This window comes from Podarcis cretensis, assembly GCF_951804945.1.
Source record: "Podarcis cretensis genome assembly, chromosome: 11".
In the NCBI taxonomy this organism is placed as follows: Eukaryota; Metazoa; Chordata; class Lepidosauria; order Squamata; family Lacertidae; genus Podarcis; species Podarcis cretensis.
This window is the reverse complement of record NC_137180.1, coordinates 5,246,745-5,265,866: the sequence shown is the minus strand read 5'-3', so window position 1 is coordinate 5,265,866 and position 19,122 is coordinate 5,246,745. Positions and strand designations below refer to the sequence as shown.

At 43.0% G+C, this 19,122-nt stretch overlaps 1 long non-coding RNA gene across 1 annotated transcript in view; it reads left to right on the top strand.

Moving 5' to 3' along the window:
* The window catches only part of LOC307226497, a 29,218-nt gene extending 21,869 nt beyond the window's left edge, over window positions 1–7,349 (top strand). The window contains exons 2-3 of the long non-coding RNA XR_013843473.1: window positions 3,122–3,295; window positions 7,165–7,349. This is a non-coding gene — a long non-coding RNA (uncharacterized lncRNA). The remainder of the gene's footprint in view (window positions 1–3,121; window positions 3,296–7,164) is intronic.
* The last annotated feature ends 11,773 nt before the right edge of the window (window positions 7,350–19,122 follow it).

Below are 19,122 nucleotides of genomic sequence, written 5' to 3'. Positions count from 1 at the left end.
TGCTAAGGAGATCACTTCATCAACACAAGCATTTCTGCTTGCCTGGTGGAATAATCTCCCCTGTGCACTGTTCTGGGGGTTCTCTGCAAGCTTTTCCTGATTCGGGTGCCACCCATTGTTGATTAAAGTGGGGTTCGCTCAGGAGTTTCTTTCCTTTGGGTGTGTATTTCCTGTAGGAAGGCTATGTGGGGTTTCATGGCATTTACATATGAGGTGATTGTTAGAATTCCTGCTCCATGATTGCAGTCATGGGATTTTTGTCTATCACATGACGCTGTATGTTTGGACTCCACAAAGTGGGAAGTGATGAAGACAGGATGTTTGTGTTACTGTATTCATTGAAGTGGGACTATTGTCCTTTGTTCTTTTTCTCTTTGCTGTCTGATGCTAGAGAGAGAGGGAGCCATGTTGCAGTGCTCCATATGTGTTTATATGTAAATAAAGTAGATTAGCCAAAATGCTGAGTTGCTTAGGTCTGTCACGCATGATGCACAAACTCTGCGGATCCCTAAGTATGCTGGTGTCGGTTGGCATCAGTCCCTGTGATGTTCGGGATGAAGAAAGCTTTTGAAGCTCCCAAATGATCGACCAGGAGGGAGGAAACATGCCAGTCGGGCATGTGTCTCTGCCAGGGTCCTACTCGAGTGTAGGCTGAACTCTTGACAATGATGTGTTTTCTCCTGATAGGGCTTCCCAGCCCCCTCACATTTGGTGTGATTGCTATTAAGCTAGCCATTTTGCGTGTCTATTCTGTGGGGTGATTCTCTGCCAACCTCTCTGGGCTGCCCCGTGTCTTTCTGTGTGTAATGTCTTTCGGACTTAGCGTGTTTGCTGACGTAAAGTGTGGTGGGTGGGAGAAGAAGAGGGCTGGGGTTAGAGCTGGGTTGAGAGGTGGGGTATAGATTGCAGAAAGTAGCATATATTTGGTTAAACAGGTGTTTGTTTAGGGCAACTTGGACCATTTGGCTTCTAACTAGTTGGTCCTGAGTCTTGACTGGCATGGGGGGCCTTGTTTAAGAACAGGCTGCCCCCGCCCCCGCCCCCGTTGCTTGTGATAGGGGAGGGTCAGTGAGACAATGCTGAGTATTTTTGTGGCACTCGGGTTCTGGTCTGAATATGGCAACAATTGAGAAACCACAGCAAAGCCCGCAAATCTGAAAGGAAAAGATTAAAAAGGAAAACACAAGAGTGGCAGTAATGCCTAGAGGGAGGGCTGGGTGGGGGGTGCTCCTGGCCGACTGGGCTGCTAACATGGGCTCATGATTGTGGATGAGTATGTGGATAATCCACATGCTACCTTCCATGGAGACGATATTGGAGAAAGGGAATTGTAGTCTTGAGATGTCAATGCGAGAGGAAGGAGTAGGAAGTATTCAAACCATAAAGTTCCTGGCTTTGAAACATATCCCAACAATATCCAGATAAGCTCCAATAGACAAGAGGGGAAGACTTAAGAACAGCAGGCGGGTCCCTCACTGCAAGAAGTGACAGTGAGCAGGGGGCCTTCTCGGCAGTGGCACCTGCCCTGTGGAATGCCCTCTCATCAGATGTCAAGGAGATAAAGAGCTACACAAATTTTAGAAGGCATCTGAAGGCAGCTCTTTTATTGGGAAGATTTTAATTTTTGACGTTTTATTACCTTTTTATATATGCTGGAAGCTAGGGAAACCTAGCCAGATGGGTGGGGTATAAATAATAAAATTGTTGCTATTGCTATTGCTATTGCTATTATAGCCAGCCCTTGTCATGTTTGCTGGTATTCAACATACATTTTTGCCTCCTCACTTGCCAGTCAAATTCCAAACTATAATTTAGGTTTGTGTTTCAAGCCGAGCAGAAAAAATACATATTGAGGCATCATAGTTAGCGTGAGATAACAGAGAGCTGGGAAATTCCTCAGACTGTTCCTTTTGCTGCTGTTCCCAGTAGTAATTGCAATAGAAAACATTGTATTTAAATCCGGCAACCTTGAAATGAATGTAAAGTTTTTTCCCCTCCTCCATAAAATTTTATAACACTTGTCCAATTTTTTTCATGTCATGAAGGGAAAGGAAGTTTATAAATTTAGCTTGTGAGCTTGCAAATCAGAAATTAGGGCTCAGTATGGCATGTGCAGATGGTGCCATGGCTGTGTGGAAATAGAGCACAAGCTCTATGCAAGATGGATTCTTTGTCCTCTAGCCCCATTCCCAATTCAAAATACCGTATTTATTATTGGGTAAGGAATTAGGGGCTGGCCAAAGAGCAGATGAGAAGGAAAGACTAGGGAGGATGAAACAGGTAACTGGACTGTTCACACAGAAAATGTGAGGCTATTCAACACTGCTCATAAGGCTGAAGGCCCATCTGGTCCAACATTCTCTTCTCACAGTGGCCAGCAAGATGTCCATAGGAGGCCCACAAACAGGAGATGAGCACAGCAGCTCCCTCCCCACTTGTGACTTCCAGCATCTGATACTCAGATGGATTCTGCGTCCAACAGACACTTAAAGAAAGACATCATGGCTACTAGTCATTTATAGCCTAATCCTCTATGAATTTATCTAATCCTCTTGTAAAGTTAGGGACGAGGGTGGCACTGTGGGTTAAACCACAGAGCCTAGGACTTGCCGATCAGAAGGTCGGCGGTTCAAATCCCCGCAACGGGGTGAGCTCCTGTTGCTCGGTCCCTGCTCCTGCCAACCTAGCAGTTGAAAAGCACGTCAAAGTGCAAGTAGATAAATAGGAACCGCTCCGGCGGGAAGGTAAACGGCGTTTCCGTGCGCTGCTCTGGTTCGCCAGAAGCAGCTTAGTCATGCTGGCCACATGACCCTGAAGCTGTATGCCAGCTCCCTTGGCCAATAAAGCGAGATGAGCGGCACAACCCCAGAGTCGGTCACGTCTGGACCTAATGGACAGGGGTCCCCTTTACCTTTACCTTGAAAAGTTATCCAAGTTATTGGCTATTACTTCATCTCTGCATTTTACTTCATGTTTTTAATTGTCTGCATGTTCTTTCTTTATTTTTTCAGCTTCTCTCATCTGATTTTTATGTGGTTTATTGTGATATTAAATGTGATACTGCTTATTAATTATGTATTAAGCAGAATATAAAGGATATCTTCTATTCCTTGCCTTGTAGAGTGACCCTGCCCTGGCTTCAAACACTGGATGTAACTGGACTTTGTTCTTCACTGACTCCATATCTTGAATTGAGCCAAGAAAGCCCTGGTCAACATCATTGGGTCCTGAGCTGGTGGTTTCAATGAGGACATCAGGACCTGAGAAGAGATGTCCTACTCCAGGTTTCCCTCAAGTCAGTAAGCCAAAAGGGAAGGGCACAAACCACATGGGAGGGGTGTGGCCTGAGGAGAGGAATGAGGACCAGAAAGAGAGGATTTGAGGGCTACATTTGGTCTCTAAACCTGAGGTACTCTACTCTTGCCCTAAGTAGTATAAAGTCAATGCTTGCTCTACTGAGTAGGCCCATTGAAGTTAATGAAGCTGAAGTACTCAGAACCATTAACTTCAAAGAGTCTACTGGGTGTGGATACATCCCTGTCTGTCTCATGAGGGCTTCTGAATACCAGCAATTTTTCTCTTGTAGGACAACGTTGTGACAAGTCTATCGTTTCATGACACCCAGGGGCGAAACTAGGCTTTCTTTCACTCTGGTCCAAGACTCAGTTTGGCACCCCCATTCGTGTTTGTGTACATATCTGAGGAATGTTGGAGGGTATGGACGCTGCTTGAGGGGGAAATTGTGTGGCAGGTGCTGCCCTGGATGTTTCCACCTGCTCCTGGATCTGATGGGGTGCTTCAGAAGGGGGCAGCTCTGTACTGAAAGCAAGACAACCTGAGACACCACAATGGCAGTGGATGTAGTTTGAGCTTGCTTTCCCCCTTTCCCCTCCCAATCCTTTTTCCTTGTGTGTTATGTCTTTTTAAAAAAGACCATATTGGCAAACATACCAAAATGGATGCAGGGCAGTTGAGCATCTCTTGGCCCTCAAGGAACAACTATTTGTTGGCGGAAAGGCTTCAGGGGAGATTGTGCAATGGCAATCATGCAGGTGTTGGGCCCCCACTTTGCAGCTGGACTGCATGGATCCAGGCCCATGATGAAGGGTCCTAGGAAAGGAGCTTGGGTGTGTGTGGTTTCTTTGCCCCTCCCCCCTTCCCCAATTTGTCCTCTCTGGCCACCTGCCCCCCCCCGCTTGCTATTCCGATTTTCCTTCCTTCAATATGAAGCAGTGGAAGGGGGGTTGTCAACTGTCACCCCTCCTTTGCTTTCTAAAACCTCCCATTTCCTGAGGGGCTTATTTAGCCTGCTTTGACCCATAGAGCTAGGGTTGCATCCTGCCCTTAGGACTCAGTTAAGAAATTGCCCCCCTCCCCATTTATTGGGGGAGTTGCTGAAGGAGGATCAGAATTAAAAGTTGGGGTGAGTGGAGAGAAAGTATCCCCCTCCCTGCTCCCCTGTAGAGCAGCTCCCCTTCCTGCTGCCTTCAGGATTTGTGTTGCAGGATCCCAGTGCGGACATCTCCTTCCCAATGGGGGTGGGAGGCTTCACCTAAAGCCCACAGCAAAATGGCTGGCAGGCTAGGAGCGTTAATGGCACCCCCTGGAGGCTTCACCCAGGGCAAAAATACTGGCTAGCTCCCCCCTAGCTCCAGCTCTGTGACACCTTCACCTTAAAGATAATGAAATCCTTTCAAAAATTACATGAGAAACACGTGTATTTTATGGTGGTGGCTGTTTTTGCTAACCCCCTCCCTGCTGCTTTCAACAATGCTAACTTTCTCCAGCTGTTTGTGAGGTTTTCTCATGTTGTTGGCTTTCTTCATTTAAGCTGTTCTTTTGTATCCTTGCATTGCAAGAATCTTAATGATACTTGGAAAGCTTCCATGCAGAGTGTCAGAGATAGACGTTTTACATCCTGTGTCTCAACACACTAATGAAAATATCATTCAGATTCTTTGTGAACAGTATTTTAAATTAGTCATAAAGAACATGGCAGTGAGTGTTGAAAAGCGAGAACCCTTTGCAAAAAACCACAGATCGCTAATTGCTTTGCCTTCTCCATTATAGGTGAGAACTTCAGTGCTTGCATATATTTTACTAAATACTTCATCTCAATCCCTTCATTAGTATCTTGTGAAGATTTTGTTCATTCTTTTATTCCTCTCTTCATAAATTTACCAACAAAGGATGCTAACTAATACTTTGAAATATTATAGCTATTATTTCTCTCCCTCCGGTGAGGAGCTTTGCCTTTTCATTTTAGGATGGTGGAAATTAATACCTAAGGGTTTATTATAAGTTATCATGAGTCTCTCCTTAAAGTAGGAAACATTTGGAACGGCTTTATCTTCAGTCCTGATGAGGACAGGAAGAGAGTTGCAGGCTTGCATGATTTGCCTCAAATGCAGAAAATGACAGCACAGGTGCAGATCTTTACAGTAGTGGTTTAAGCTTCACAAGTACAGAGGTACCTCGGGTTACATACGCTTCAGGTTACAGACTCCACTAACCCAGAAATAGTGCTTCAGGTTAAGAACTTTGCTTCAGGATGAGAACAGAAATCGTGCTCCGGCAGCACGGTGGCAGCGGGAGGCCCCATTAGCTAAAATGGTGCTTCAGGTTAAGAACAGTTTCAGGTTAAGAATGGGCCTCCAGAACAAATTAAGTACTTAACCTGAGGTACCACTGTACTTGTTTTAAGTCTACGTGCTTTGGAGAGGATGGCATACATCATCAAACTGGAAGTATCTAACAAGGTTGAAAATGTAGATGTAACGAAAGGAAAGAAACAAGCAGAGATATTAGAAAGCAACTAGTAAAAGCTATGAGACAGTAACAGGGAGAATAAACACAATATAAAATATAACAATTGTGTTCTTTCAATAGCCAGAGCAACTGGAATACTCTGAACATTTTGTTGTAGTTGGAGGAAGAATAGTGAGGGTGGGAATATGGGAATATGGCCCTTTAGTTCAGTATCACCAACACTGGCTGGCAGAAGCTCTCCAAGCTTTCAGTCTTTCCTAGTCCTACCCAGAGACCCCAGGGGTTGTGTCTGGGAACCTTTGCATGCCAAAGATTTGTTCTACAACTGGTCCTTCCTCAAATGGGAGTGGCGGCGGAAACAGCAGAAGCAGCAGCAATAGCATCAACATTTCTTTTCTTTATCAAATTACAGCAAAATCACAACCACATTCCAAATCGAAGGAAGGCCTTTATTGCTTTGTGCAATATTTAGGGCTGGTGTCTCATCATACTGCTTCCATAGGTGCTTGTGGCGCTCTATTTGTTGCACAGGAGCAGCTCAAAGATAAGAATTCACCTATTGTGCCTTTCTTCTATATGGCATCAACACACAGCCAAATTGGCAATGTTTCTGATGAAGTCCTTAAATGCTCCTCATATGATATGAGATTGGCTGTGATCTTGCCCAGTGGAGAAAGCAGATGCTAAAAAAAAAGTGGTGGTTTTCTCATGCTTTTAATAAACCTTCAATTGCTTTTCTTTTGCTCAGGCAGTTTGAAAAAGTTTGATTTTGTTGATGACCTTACCTCTTTCAGTGACTGAGATGGCAAAAATATTTCGCCCACAATGGGTTTGGTAAGAGACACTATCAGCTTTTTCAAATATTTACAAACAGAAGAAGTGCCATTGTTAGTGAAAGGGAAAAGAGGATGAAATAAAAAATTGAAGCTTTGCAAGATTAAGGGGCATTAAAAAACCCCTCAGAGTGCTAACTAATCATTTATTCAGAAATTCAGTGGACATATATTGATAGTTAATTAGAACCAACATATCTAAGGGGAGATGAAAATCCATCCGAAATATAACATGCACAAAATACAAAACGTCTTGACCTCTGCTGCCACTGAATCAAATAACATGTTAATTACAAAAGGATGAACACCCCCTAGAGATAGCGGCAAACATAGACTGCCAATAGGATGTGATAACATCCAATACAATCAAGTAGCATTTTGGATGAGCACAGAATTATACATAAGGATAGGAGGATTATAGGGCAAGACATTTCTGAATAAAGTAAACAGAAAATCCCAGAATGCTGTTTGAGTTAAATTTGAGGCTATGAAAGATTCAGTTGTGGTGAATAAATGCACTAATAATAGAATAAATACACTAATATATTGACATCACTTTTAGTTTTGGGGCAGCGGCGGAGTGTATACCTGAAGGAGCATCTCCACCCCCATTGTTCTGCCCGGACACTGAGGTCCAGCTCCGAGGGCCTTCTGGCAGTTCCCTCACTGCGAGAAGCAAAGTTACAGGGAGCTTCACCTGCCGTCTTCATTATACACCTTTAGGGACCAACAAAAACGTTCCTCTTTAACCTAGCCTCTGGCTGCTTAACATCCAATGTCCTCTTAAAATGTGTTGGGGGTAGGTTGGTTGTTTTTGTTTTGATTATGTATTTTGTGGTTTTATGTTGTGATTTTATCTTGTGAACCGCCCTGAGACCTGCAGGTATAGGGTGGTATACAAATAATAATAATAATAACCAAATCCAAATGTTTCAAAAATGAAACACCATTGAACAATGGCAAGCCATGACATTGAAGCTGTATGGTTTCGCGGGTAGAAGAGAGGGGCCATCGTTCAGTGGTGGAGCATGCTCCACGTGTACAAATCACACATTCAATCCTAACATCTCTAGTATTTGTGTTGGGAAAGAACTCTGCATAAGCAGATAGCCTCTCTGCTCGCTGAAGCAGACCAGGGGTAGCCAACTGCTACATTAAAACTCCCATCATTCCAATGCTGCTAAATGGCAATTTGTATCATCCCTCACTATTCACCATGTTAGCTGGAGCTTATAGACGTGCAACAACATCTGGAGGACAGCGCATTGGCTACACCCGGAGTAAACAATACTGCTGAGTATTCAGACCCTTCCTCTGAATATATGTAGGAGAGGTAGGGTCACTGGCCCCAGCCACACCCTCCATGCATCTGTTGTCCCTGCTGCCTGATTGCTGCAAGTTCTGTGCTATATTATGGATGCCAGTCTATGTGGAGACACACTTTAGTATGCTCGGGTATATTCACAGAAGCCCACTTCAGAGCTTCTGCTGGGTACGTCTGTTGGGCATGGCCAGATTGCATATTCTGGCAGCACCACCTGGAGAGAAGATTGAACGGAGCTTGTTTGAAGCTAGTTCACATGCTTACACTTCACATGCTGCTTACTGAGGTCTGACTCTTGCATTCCAAAATAGTATACTATTTTAAAAACAGAAACAAGGCAACTCATTTCAGAAATCAATAAAATTGTGTTTTATTACTTTTAAGTTGTTGTTATTATTATGGTGCCTATTGATTCCTGAACTTCAACATTCCATTTGGTGATAAAAAACAATTTGCTCTTTAGTTCAAAAACTAGAAATGGGCAGGAGATTGTATTGGTTTCACTTAAAGGTAAAGGTAAAGAAAATATTTAATAGATAGATAGATAGATAGATAGATAGATTCTTTATTGTCATTACACAAGTGCAACATTGCACAGTGCAACGAAATTGGATGTCATCCCTTAAAAAAAACAACAAGAGCAAAACAGCAACAACAACCAAACAAACCACATTCCAGCCACACCCACACCCACACCCATCAAACTCCCAGGTCACACTATCGAGTTACAGCATTCAAAAAGGCCACAGCTCTTGGATAGAAACTATTTTTCAGTCTATTTGTCCTTGACTTGATGTTTCTATATCTCCTGCCAGAAGGCAGTAGTGCAAACAGACTGTATCCCGGGTGAGATGCATCCTGCAGGATGTTGTTTGCTTTCCTAAGACAACGGGAACCGTACAGTTCTTCCAAAGATGGGAGAGGATGACCAATAATCCTTTGGGCTGTGGTTATGACCTTCTGGAGCACCTTCTTCTCCCTAGCTGTACAACTGGAGAACCAAGCACAAATACAGTATGTGAGAATGCTCTCTATGGAGCCTCGGTAGAAGGACACCAGCAGTTTCTCACTCAGATTGTTCTTCTTTAAAAGTCTGAGGAAATAAATTCTCTGCTGAGCCTTCTTCACCAGAGCAGTGGTATTTGCGCTCCAAGTCATGCCCTGATCGATAGTCACTCCCAAAAACCTGAATTCCGCCACCCTCTCCACCCGTTCCCCGTTGATATACAAGGGCTGAATGACCGCCTTTTTTGTCCTGTAATCCATCACCAATTCCTTGGTCTTAGCTGTATTAAGAGCCAGATTGTTCTCTCCACACCAAACACAGAGCCGCTCCACCTCGTCCCGATAGGCGGACTCATCCCCTCCTGAAATGAGCCCCACCACCGTAGTGTCATCAGCAAACTTGATGATTTTGTTGCTGGAATAGATGGCTGTACAGTCATACGTATAGAGAGTAAAGAGCAGGGGACTCAACACACAACCCTGTGGTGAGCCGGTGTTAAGGCTAAGGGCTTTGGACATATGTGACCCTACTCTAACCCTCTGAGAACGTTCTGACAAAAAATCCAAAACCCAGAGACAGGTGGAGTTGGAGAGTCCAATCGCCTCTAGCTTGGACACCAGTCTATGGGGGAGGATAGTGTTAAAAGCAGAGCTAAAATCCACAAACAGCAGCCTCACATAACTCCCCGGCTGCTCCAGATGGGACAGAGCAGCATGGAGAGTGGTGGTGATAGCGTCTTCTGTGGATCTATTTGCCCTGTATGCAAACTGGTAGTTGTCAAAAATTGGTGGAAGACAGGAAATAATGTGACGGCGCACCAGTTTCTCAAAGCACTTAATGATTGTAGGGTTGCCATATTTCAAACAGTGAAAATCTGGCCAGAAAAGTTGTTGAGCTTTTTTGACACTGCCAACATGGGTTGCCATACGTCCAGATTTTCATGGACATTCAAGCAATTTTCCACCTGGACACTGCTTCCGACTGCAGTATTCTGGGTATGTCCAGGAAATTCCAGACTTATGGCAACCCTAATCTTGGTGACACCTGTTTCGCAGTGATAGGTTGCTTGCAATTGACAGTACACATGCTGGTGAGGTCATTACAATGATTAAGGCAAAACCAAGTCATTTCCGTTCAATGACTACATCAATGAATCAAGTGCATTAATTGTTTCTCACCATATGGAAAAGACCTACTTTGCTATGCTGTCAGTCAACTGAGCTAACAAAATTGTTTGATCCTTGAATTCCCTCCCCCTCCTCAGGACCACCCTAGTACTTTCCAGAAGTCCTTATAACTCGTTGGCTAAAGAGATGTGTCAAGCTTTTATTGAACTGCATCACTGCAATTTATTCTTATTGGGGTCTTAAAATCTGGAATGAAACTCTTTTGCCTTGAGATAATAGTGGAATGAATTATATTTGTCTTTTATCATTTACCATACCTTTTAGCTGTGTGCTATTTTTGAGACACCGTGCTTTTCTCTTTTTTTGCATGATGCAGTATGATATCACGTAAATAAACTGCTCAGTTAATTCTTTTCTTTACTCCCCCGTTCTTTTTTTTCGATAGCTCAGAATAGTAAAGCACAGCACAAAATCTGAGGGAACAGTCATCTAGCCTCTTCTGTTAAAAGAACTCAGTTCCCAGTTCAAAATTTCAACATCATTTCCTGGGAAAGGAGTCAATATATCTTTCTCTTCCTGGAGTCCATAAAACCTCCTCCTTCTCTGGCTCACCTGCTCGCAAACACTACATCCTAGGAATCCATGCAGGTTGTTAAATTCTTGCTTTTGTTGACTGAGAAGGCTTGGAAGAAAATGTGTTCACACACTAGCTCTATCCAGCTGTTATCCTTCATGTGATATTAATTGTTTAAGGAAGGTGTGAAGAAGAGAGTATGTTCTAAGTGCATATAAATGTCTTGTGATTTATATTCTACACTCTACTGGGGAAAATGGGGCAGTGCCCCATTAACTGCAGTCTGCCCACAATCAGACCCCACCTGCCTCCCTTCTGTCTCACATCTAGCCCAGGGTGTGGCGCTCTCTGTCTGCTTCTGCCTCCTAAATCTCAGTTTTGCCTTTGTAGAATTCAGCAGGGAGGAGGATGGGAACAAAACTAGAATTAACTGGCTCTACCTGTCACCTTCTGTTTGGGCTCCCTCACTGGCATAGCAAACCCTGCTGGTGCCTTGGGCAGAGTGTACCCCACCAGCACCCGATATCGCCCAAGGTTGAGCTTTTTTCGGGTGCCCAAGCCAAGTACCCAGGAGGGACAGTGGCTCCAGCGCCCTGCAGCCCTCGTGGCACCTGGTGCGCCTCCCTCCTGCCCCTACCTTCCTACACTACTGGGCTCCCTGCCTCCCAACCTAACAGTCCCAGTTGGCACCAGCCAGCAGAACCATGAACAATCTGGCGTGCAAATCTTGGGGGCAAGCCTATGCATTTAAGCAGGTTCCCTGTTGTAAGACCTTCCTTTGTGCTACCATTGTACTACCTTCCTTTTACATTGGGCAGTGTTGTGGGGTGGGGAGCTGGCCAGGGACACAACATCTGAGGCAAGCTCCGTACACTTGGCCTCACTCTCTGTTCCTCTCATGTGGAGAGTACTACCTGAATAAGGGCTTTTCTTTGGTTCTGTCTCAAATGAACCCATAGACCGAATACAGTGGTGCCTCGCAAGACGAAAATAATTCGTTCCGCGAGTCTCTTCGTCTTGCGGTTTTTTCGTCTTGTGAAGCACCCCTATTAGCGGCTTAGCGGATTAGCGCTATTAGCGGCTTGGCGGCTATTAGCGGCTTAGCGGCTTAGAAAAAGTGGGGGGAAAGCAAAAAAACTCGCAAGACTCACAAGACGTTTTCGTCTTGCAAAGCAAGCCCATAGGGAAATTCGTCTTGCGAAGCACCTCAAAAAACAGAAAACCCTTTCGTCTAGCGGGTTTTTCGTCTTGCGAGGCATTCGTCTTGCGGGGCACCACTGTAATAAATAAAACCGAGAATGCACTGTTGCACAATAGAAAAGTCCACAACTTGTTTCTCAAATTGCGTAGAAGGAAAACATTGTTCAGAATCCGCCCACAACTTTCTTAAATTGGGATGATGAAGATTCTTTAAATTTGCGGTCATTGAATAATAGTTTTAACAGGGTCTCTCTTCAACTGGAAGGGTAAGCCCATGAATACCTTAATGCTACTAAAATACATTATGACCAATTTGTCTGCTTAAAGTTGTGTAAAAATTTCATCACCAGAGGAAGGATTATTGATTTCAAGCCATCTTCATTAGGTATAAGAAATACTGTACTATAGTGTTCAAAAGAAAACCCGCAATTATGTCACTGGTTGTGTTTATTCATAGAGGAAGGCGGCCTGCCTGTTTCTTCAGCCAGACAACAAAGCACAGCTGCTATTATCCCACACAAATATTAGCATGCTTGATTTTTATTTTCTTGAATTAGCTGAAGGAATGTGTCTATTTAATAGCTGCCTTTAAAAAAAGGGTGATGGAAGAGGCAGAAACAAATTAGTTTAAAGGCTATACAAATCTATTCCTTTGAACTTCAGAAAAATCTAGAATCAAAATTTTCTGAGTTCTCTTCAGGACAAAGCTAACCTTACTCAATGAATGATGAACCTGCTTGAAATAGTTCCTTCAAGCAGCAGGTGCCATAAGGTGTGCCGCTTTCCTGTCTGCAGCTGCCATCTCTGTGTTGTCCTCTTATTTAAGGAAAGAGGATTAGAAATAAACTATTCTTTGAATTGATTCCAACGTAATGCCCCCAGTCCTTCAAACTCAGTTACAGAATATTGGTGAAGTGCTGTTGACTCACACACAGTGCATGTTGACCTAGGCAAATTAAGGTTTATGCAAACCACAATTTGCTTGGCTTGGAAGACGGAAGGAAGGAAGGAAGGAAGGAAGGAAGGAAGGAAGGAAGGAAGGAGAGAGGGAGCTCATGACCAGAGGAGGAAGGGGGAGAACTCACAGCATATTTCTGGCCCTCCAAATCATGGTTTGGAATTACCTGTGAAGCAAACCATGGTACTTCGCAAACATTTTGAAAAGTTTGAGAAGGAAGACCAGCACACAAGACTGCAATGCCATTGTAAGCAAGAAGTATTTTGCGTGTGACAGGCCTGTATCATTATTTCCTTAGCAACTTTGACCATTTAGAACATGGGAACAGAGACAGGGTGATATGTTTGTTAGAAGTACGTGAAGTATATGCACAGAAAATGTGCAGAAACATGTGCAGAAACAAATACTTTCCTTCAGTTATTGTTTTTAGTTTTTGATTTTTTAAAAATCTTATACAGTGGTACCTCGGGTTAAGAACTTAATTTGTTCCGGAGGTCCGTTCTTAACCTGAAACTGTTCTTAACCTGAAGCACCACTTTAGCTAATGGGGCCTCCTGCTGCTGCTGTGCTGCCGGAGCACGATTTCTGTTCTCATCCTGAAGTAAAGTTCTTAACCCGAGGTACTATTTCTGGGTTAGCGGAGTCTGTAACCTGAAGCGTCTGTAACCTGAAGCATCTGTAACCCTAGGTACCACTGTATATATGTTTTATGTACAGATCTTTAAAAATGTACACCCTATGTTTTTCTTCCAAAAAGGAGATCAAAGCAGCTTATAATGAAAAGATATACCAAATCCACAAAACACATTAATATCAGACCAAATCCACAAAACACATTCAATACTCACCAACACTGAGGAATTAAATCTAACAAGAATAAAAGTAGATGTGGACTGGCAAATTTAAGATTAAGAGAGAACTGTGTCACAGGGTGTAAAGATAATGTTCCATTGTTCTCTATTCTGAACCAGAAGCTGATGAAAGGCAAGAGAAAGCAAAGTCAACTACCAGTATGTACGTCAACAAAGTAGACTCATGGACCAGTAAGTAGGACATGGCTAGGGAATCGAGGATTAAATACCCACAGTAACCGTAGATTTGCTGGGCCATCTTGAGTCCATTTCAAGTATTGTAAAACTGTAATGAGAAGTGGGCCCAGGAAAGAAACATTGCTTGTGTTTGTTGGATGGGGACCTTCAGAACTTCCCTTCCTCAGACAGGATGATTTCCCACAGTGGGAAAGCTTCCCCATATGACATGAGGTTTGAAAGCATGGATCAGACTGGCTGAGTTTCAACTTATCTACATTTTCAAAGGCTTCCTCCTCAAACCTTCCCCTCATCTGATCTGTATGTAAGCTTACATGCAGTCTGAATTTCCTAATTTTGGGGGCTTGATTTGAACTGAGTTTCTTCACACACTGCAAATCTTGGGTTTCCTTCAAGTCTGCTGATACCTCGTGTGTGCATGCGTTTGCATGTGTGTGCATGCGTGTGTGCATGTGTGTGTGTGGTGCCACTTAGCTACATCAGCTTCTGCACTCAGGCTCTGAACTTCGGAAACAGAGGGAGTGATAGTTCTCTGCCTCACAGGGCTGTTGATAGAGACCACAAAGCCCTTTGCATATTACAAGCTTTATAGAGACTTTAGATAATTATAAAATGGGTGGTGGATGTTTGCTGTCCTTAGGCCATATTAAAACAACATACAAGGGAGAGTAACACTGATTTCGACATGCAGGCATCCATGACCATTTGCCCCTCTAGCCCAGAAGATGAGAAGCACAGATATTGGATAGCAAAATATGATGGGAATATAAGTATCTGTCAGAATTTGCAACCTTCTTGTCTCATGGATGAGCGGAGATGACAAGTAGCAATATTGAGTTGCCTCTTCCTCTTTCCCCCCTGTTGAAATCAAGAACAAACTATAATTTGTTTGATAGGTTATCTGTCAATTGCTGTACATTTCTCTGTGAGGCAATAACTGAACAGTAATTGGTCTAGCAGGATACTAGCATTTGATTTCCATGTCCCTCAACAACTATATGTTGTTGAAAATCTTATTCAAATGTAACAATTATTTTTCAAGTGCCTCAGCTTAATAGTACATTAAACACTACATTTTCAATAGTTGTTTGAGTGTGTGTGATAGGGGGAAATAGATCTCTGCTTATTATATTAATATTATAGACTTTTGGACTCTAAAAACCAGTCCTATTGCCAAAGGCTAAGCCAGGCTTCCTCAACCTCAGCCCTCCAGATGTTTTCAGACTACAATTCCCATCATCCCTGACCACTGGTCCTGCTAGCTAGGGATCATGGGAGTTGTAGGCCAAAAACATCTGGAGGGCCAAGATTGAGGAAGCCTGGTCTCAGGCTAAGCTTTGCACTGGCCTTGTATTCTGTACAGTTCTTTTAAAGCTCTGTTTTGAAGTTTCTTGTCAGATGTTTCTGCTAGAACACTGGCCCAAAATGCTAATGCAATTTCTAAAATGCCATTTCCATTCCCTTACTCTGGACCAAACTAAAAGTTGTACTAAATGCATCATTCCAAGTGTTGTGGGTTTTGTACACACATACATAAACATTGTGTGAGGTAGGGGAGAAGGGAGATTTGGAGGCTAAAGCATGCAGGGATGGGATTAAGTCTTTCTTCCCCCGCCACAGTCCTGATCAATGTCTCCCCGCACACTGAAGCTGCTATTTCCTGAGGGGGGTGGGGAGCTTCCACTGAGGCCATGAAGTACCACAAGTACCACAACTCAAATGAAAAGGGTCACATTTACACCATACTTGTAAAGCACTTTTATATCACTTTAACAGTCATGACTTCCCCCAAAGGATCCTGGGAACTGTAATTTGTTCTGAGAGTTTTTAGGAGTTCCCTCACAGAGCTACAATCACAGAGCTACAATTTCCAGCACCTTTAACAAATTACAGTAGCAAATGTTGTTTATTGTGGTAAAAAGTGACAGCACTTTAGTGATGTGTTCCACATTCTATCTGTTTTGGCCTTGGTGAACATGTGCTCTGTAAACTGCCAGTTGTTAATTCTGACTTCAAACAGATATTTTGAATTATTTGTGATGCCAGTCAGCATCTAATGATCTCTTGCTTGACAGTAGTAAATTTATCTACAGTTATTTCTTTATATGTATTGTTAGATGAATGCTTGCAACAGGGTGAGCATCCATTGCTCTTTCACAACTTCTGCCAACCTAGTAGTTTGAAAGCACACCAGTGCAAGTAGATAAATAGGTACCACTGAGATGGGAAGATAAACGATGTTTCAGTGTGCTCTGGCACTTGTCACGGTGCCCTGTTGCACCAGAAGCGATTTAGTCATGCTGGCTACATGATCCGAAAAGCTGTCTGTGGGCAAACACCTTGGCCTGAAGTGAAATGAGAACCACATCCCATAGTTGCCTTTGACTGGACTTAACCATACAGGGATATCCACCACAATCTTGCCAGCTAAGAGGCAGACCTTGCTCCTTGTTTTCAGAGAGTGGGTTAGAAAAAAGACTGTATGGCTGGGACCCACAGATGCAGCAGCACTCTTGAGGACTCTCCCTCATGCCCACAAAGCCCCTGAGATCTTCTATTGTCATGCTACGCAAAAATCAGGAAGATCTACAGCTTGGATTCATTTTTTCATCCTGTTGGAAAGCACAAGATTGGCCATTCCCCCTTCTCAGGTGGGCAGCAGTTACAGACCTTCACCCCATCCGGCATCCCCAGCAGCAGAAGCCTACGTGTTGGCTGTTCATTCAGGGAATTCCCTGCCTGGTAGAAGTACCAAGGCGGATTTCCCAGCAGAAAGTCAAGATAAAATGGGCCAATCAGAGACCTCGCTGGAGGGGCAGTGCCTTGCTGCTTGGCTGGACATTGGCTGCGGGCCATGCCCAGGCAGGTGGCAATGCACAAGAACAGTGATCTTTACTGAGCAGTCTATCAATACAAGCTTTGATTTGATTTGATTTGATTTGATTTGATTGAGTGGGGAATATGTGTTTTTATTCTACTGGATTCAATTTTTGCCCCAAGGAAAAGTAAAGACACTATGTGAGTATGAGTGCATATACCTACTTTCTCTTTAACTGCCTAGGATGGGGAAAGAACATAGGAAGGAGGATAAGAAGTAAGCAGAAGGCTCCCTCCATGGCACCCTCTCAAAATTCAAAATGTTCTGTTGAGCCTCCAAAACATGGCAGCCCCTGATCTTTGGTGCCTCTATAATTTAAAATATTGTACTCCCTAACCCAAGTTATAGCAAAGTTAAATCAATGTATTTGCAAGAGTGGTATTTGTATATGCCAGAATCTATTTTCAGATTGTTTCAGATATTGTGGTGATCCAGCATGAATAATGTTTTTTTCTACTGATTTCTCCATAGCATCTATAAAAAACCTATTCTTTTCTTTATTGACATTCCATCTTCTGTTTACCACTCATTTTTGTTCAGGCAGGAACATAACCCTGTCTCTAACACCTACAGTTGCCAGGATACTTGATGGATGTTAACTAATAAATTGTTTTGTATCTTCTCTGCTCACCATGATAGTTCAAAATGTGGTGGGTCATGCATGTCCAACTTGTACTTGGACAATTAGTGTCTCTGACTGAATGGTTTGGCTTAAGTTCTGTGGGAAAACATATTGAAATTCGTAGAGTTACCAAAATATTCTGGGCAACCAACCACACAAAAAGCCTGGGAATACCTCCAACAGAGGCAGCTCTTAGCTCTGAGGTTGTCCAATAAGCTGGAGAAAATGCATCTCATAAATGTAATGAAATACAAATTTTAAATACCAAGCAACCAATCTTTGGTCCATGGTGCTGATTGCCTTAATGTAAACAGAACATTATATGAAAAGCTACCTCTAGTGACTTGGCTCTTACATAACTTATTGGAGCATATTTAACTATAGCTTAGGGATCTTGGAGAGTTCCATTGGAAATGGGAATGGAAATTGCTGAAGTTCACTTATTAGTTCCATGTCCAGAGTGGAAGTCAAGCCAGTGAATAGGATTGGAATTCACTGTTGCTGTTGCTTTAAGTCTACAAATGATATGTAATAGATTATGTTCTCCTGCGTTTGCACGGTGCTTCCTTTACGTTGAAATGAATGGGACAGTGTAATATACATACATTGTTTAATTAATTATGTAAATTATGTAAGCTACATAATTTTGCCGCAGCAGACAATGAGAGGAATAACATTTTTTTTTTTGGCAGAAGATAAGCTGCAGAGGAACAGAAACAGTGTTGCATGCAATCAGTACAGGTAGGAATGGCAAACAATACCTTCTTACATCTTTACTACGGCTTGGCTCCTAAGATGCTTTTCCCATTCACAGAAGGAGCAAATGCCCCCATCTGTAACCTCCCACACCATTCCTAAGGGGGGGGGTTGGGCAGAGGGCAGTGAAAGGCAACGGAGACATAGGAAAACCCCACAGCATCCCATGAACTCTGTTCCAGTCACAGAAAAAAGTTAGTATCCACTAAACCATTCAAGTTTACTCCATATCTCAACATCTAGAAATGGGTGAGGCAACAACGAGGTCACCATGGTGAAGACACAGCAGTGGGAGCACTGGGTTGATTCCGCTAATGGATATGAACCAACCTCATTGCCACATTTCAGCTCCACCTCCCAGTAAACAGCATCATGACTGACTAGAGCAGTGCCAGATTTACGTATAAGCTAAACCAGCAATAGCTTAGGGCCCAACTCTCTTGGGGCCCCCCAAAAATAATTAAAGTAAAAAAAAACCTGGATGTACATTTCCAAAATATAAGATAAACAAACAAATAAAATAAAACCAGTGTGATAAAATACATATTTTGTTATCTGCAAATGGCTTTAGATACCTATTAGGTCTATAAATTACCATATAGTATATATTCAACGAAGACAGGAGTGCCTGGCGTGCTCTGGTCCATGGGGTCACGAAGAGTCGGACACGACTAAATGACTAAACAACAACAACAACAACAATATATTCAACACAAAAAACAGCAGCAATTTGTTGTTGACAAAGGACAGCTGGACATATAAAGGGCCCCATTATCTTCAGTAGCTCAGGGCCTCATCAAACCTAAATCCGGCCCTGGACTAGAGTAGTGGTGGCCCACCATGTCATCTGCTACTGGCTGTTTTGCTGTTCATGTGCTGCCAAAGTTTTCTGTTGCTGTTATGGGGAGCTGATTTGCATATTTTTAATGAATTGCATGTGATTACATGTGAATGCATCTATTATAATCCATTTTTTGTTTGTGTTTTTAAATATGCAGTAAGGCACTTGCATACCTTTTTTGTGAA